The sequence below is a fragment of the Amphibalanus amphitrite genome, unplaced genomic scaffold, assembly GCF_019059575.1.
Source record: "Amphibalanus amphitrite isolate SeventyFive unplaced genomic scaffold, NRLGWU_Aamphi_draft 000164F_arrow, whole genome shotgun sequence".
Lineage (NCBI taxonomy): Eukaryota > Metazoa > Arthropoda > Thecostraca > Balanomorpha > Balanidae > Amphibalanus > Amphibalanus amphitrite.
This window is the reverse complement of record NW_024881659.1, coordinates 141,424-144,752: the sequence shown is the minus strand read 5'-3', so window position 1 is coordinate 144,752 and position 3,329 is coordinate 141,424.

Here is a 3,329-nt window from a genome sequence, read left to right as displayed (position 1 = left end):
AGATATGGAACAGACCCCCAATAACCATAATATTGCCTTCAAATGACCAGCGTAGCCTTTCAATAACGAGTATAAAAAAATCTATGAAATAGTTGTTTAAGTTGAGCAGCTGCTTTCCGATGTATACCTACCTATAGTCGTTCCCCGTACGGTGGCTCTATAGTTCATACCGCAGTAGGTATGTAATATGCAGTTGGTGCAGCCGATTTCGGGGACCGGATGCGATGTGCATTCCAGCGGACCGTTTTCGGTGAGCTTCAGCGACCACTGTGCGCCGCACTGCGCGGAGGACAGCGCGATGGCCGCCACGGGGCTGGGCGAAGGGGGTGAGGCGAGGGGGCAGCACGGGCAGCATTCGGAATAACCAACACAAACTACCAACAGTCAGAGCGTTCTGACCCCAACGCTGTTCAAACTAGGGTTCGCTGTTCAAACAGCTCCAGAAGGCCCGAGGCGACCATTCAATGACCATTGAATGATTACATTTACAGAACTGATTCGCTCTCCAGTCAATGTGTGATGGAATGCAATGGATGAAAGAACAAACACAAATAATTACTGGTGAAAGATTTGCTAAGATCATTCAATGATAAGCTGAATCAGACGACGGATAGGCACTAGGCACAATGCAATCGTGCATTTTTGTGAGGCTAGGTATGCCTACTGTAACGAGACCCACGAAATGTATGAATGAAAACGCACCAAATACCTATCATTTAATTTGTCCTACAGTTAGCATAAAATGACAATGAATGTGCCAGTACGGCGAGCAGAATTCGATAATTCCGGAATTCACAAATCGCTTAAGTGTCTCAGTCCCTCTCTTATTTCTGCCAGTAGGATTGGGGGGGGGGGGGCATTTGAAGCAAAAGTTCACTCCCGCAGCGTCCGAAATCGATAAAAAAATTCGGTTTTTCGGTAATAAAACGAAAACTTAACAGTTTTATAAGGACAAGTTTAAAACTTCACAACAGTGCGTAAGGAATCGAAATCCGACAAGTCTTTGGAATTTGGAGAAACCTTTTTTTGAGGGTACGCGCCCCCGCAGCGTCAAAACCACCTTCCTCATCCACCAGTGGAGATATTAACAGCTTCGTGGCTATCTCCCAAAATTAATATAGTATGGTAGTCAGACAACGGTACCTTTCCTTTCGGCATGCCTCATTCAGCACATCTTAACCCGCGCACCGACGGGGGTCTGCGCCAACTTCGTACCGACGGCGGAAGGGGGGGGGATGACCGCCCCCCCCCCCCTGAGATCTCGAGAACGAAGCAAGATAGCGACAAGCGGTAAACGGCATCGGATACGCACGGACAAGGTCTACAATTTTTACTAAGGTCATTTTCAGGTCAGGTCAAAGATGACGTCACAGGGGTAAAAAAGTAAAAATGGCGGCGCTAGATATGTAGAGAGTTTTTCTCCAATAACTTTCGAATTAGTCAAGCTAGGAACAAACTAAGGGCATCATCGTGATCCTCTCGTCAATCCGCATCGAATGACATATATGTTGACCTCGAAAGGCCAAGGTCAAAGGTTGACCTCAGGTCACGTGACCTCGAGGTCATCATGCATATCATTCGATGCGTCTTGACGAGCTGAACACAATGAGACCATCCGCGCGGCTGTATCTTGTTCCTGTACGGAGTTATTGGCAAAAAACCTTTGGTGACCTTTGATGACGTCACATGACCTTACAGCTGCCCAACAGCAAAACTGACCTCAAGGTAGTGAAGGTTGATCGTATATGAAGTCATGTATGGTATATGGGGCCATTCTGACCCGTTTTAGTGGTAAAAACAGGGAGTTGATTTTTCCCCCATTGGCTTATAATGGGGAGGTCGAGAAATTGGCCTGACCTTAGGTCACAGATATCAAAATTCCGAGATATACGAATTGTAGCTACTAATGACCTAATAACATCCTGCGAGTTTCAAAGGCCTCCGACATCTACTGTAGCTCTGGCACGGTGACAAAGTTGCCAAAAAGTTACTTGAGGTTAGGTCATTCAAAGTGACCTGGTGACGTGACCTTAAAAGTTAGGAGGTTCAAACTTGCACACCATGTGTAAAATTGATGAGAGAATAGTCATACCAAATTTCGCGTTCCCGCTATTCGCAAAAAAAACCTCAGGGGGGGGGGGGGCGGATATCCGCCCCCCCCCCCGTCGGTGCGCGTGTTAAACAAATTTGGACGAACGGTCCGATAGCCCACATTGCTCGGGTAGTATTGCGTGCATCGCCGACATTCGATATTTCACGGCCGAGTATAAAGTGCAATCCATGTGCGCGCGAACGGTGCTCTATCTGATGAACGGCCCACCCAGCGGCGGTGAAGACGGGAGGGGAGAGTGCCGCGCTGAATGACTGCGATACTCATCACAAACTCATCCGAAGCTTTCGTGAATGTTCATCCTACACTCGCCACCTTCAGCCGTCGAAGTCTCGTATATAAATTGAAGGATCCAGGACGGCGGTATTGGCTTAGTCGCTACGGAAGGGCGTACTTTTCATAAAGTTCGCCAACTAAAAAAAAACTGATTTCAGTTCTTCACGCTGTGCAACTCAAGGCGTTGTTTATCAAGGCTGCTCTTCTTTCAATGCAAGTAATAGGACAACACCTAATCACATTCGGACGCTGGAAGAGTAGCGAAGGCTTCTTTGCATCCAGATGACCCTATCTGCCGTCTACCCTCAGCACGATGGTTCGCTTCAGCCGGGTGACGGTGAGAGTTCGGTGGATAAGATAAGCCTCGTCTCAGTGTGCCGTCTCCTGCCGTACCGTACCCGGTGACACGATGGGCCGCAGTTCTGACAGACCCCCCCCCCCCTCCCCCCGGGTCCGGCCACTCTCAGAGTACGAGGAACGGCTCAACTGCGCCCGGTCATGACAGCGGCCGGCCGGTCGGCGTGGTGGCCGCGCCAATAACAGGGCTGCTCGGCGCGCACCGCTCCGGCGCGGCCATTACGGAGACACAACGGCCGGCCGACACGCAGGGAAGCCCGCCGCCGCGCCGGTACGGCGAACGGCGCCGGCCGCACCGCCCCTGGTGGGCCCACACTCACACAGAGACACGGGGGTGCCACAGGCGGCGGGGCCGGGACCCACCCTAGTTCAGCACCCCTGGTGGGCCCACACCCACAGAGAGAGATACGGGGAGTCGGGAGAGCCACTGACGGCAATTTCAGGGCCTGTCTTCGCCTCAGCGCCGTTCGTCTCCGTCGGAGGTGCTGGCAAAACACCAGTCCGATTCACCCCGTCCCCGACCGACTTTCACTTGTCTGAGCCGTTCATACACTGAACGACTGCGTTTTAACGCGAAAAAAATACA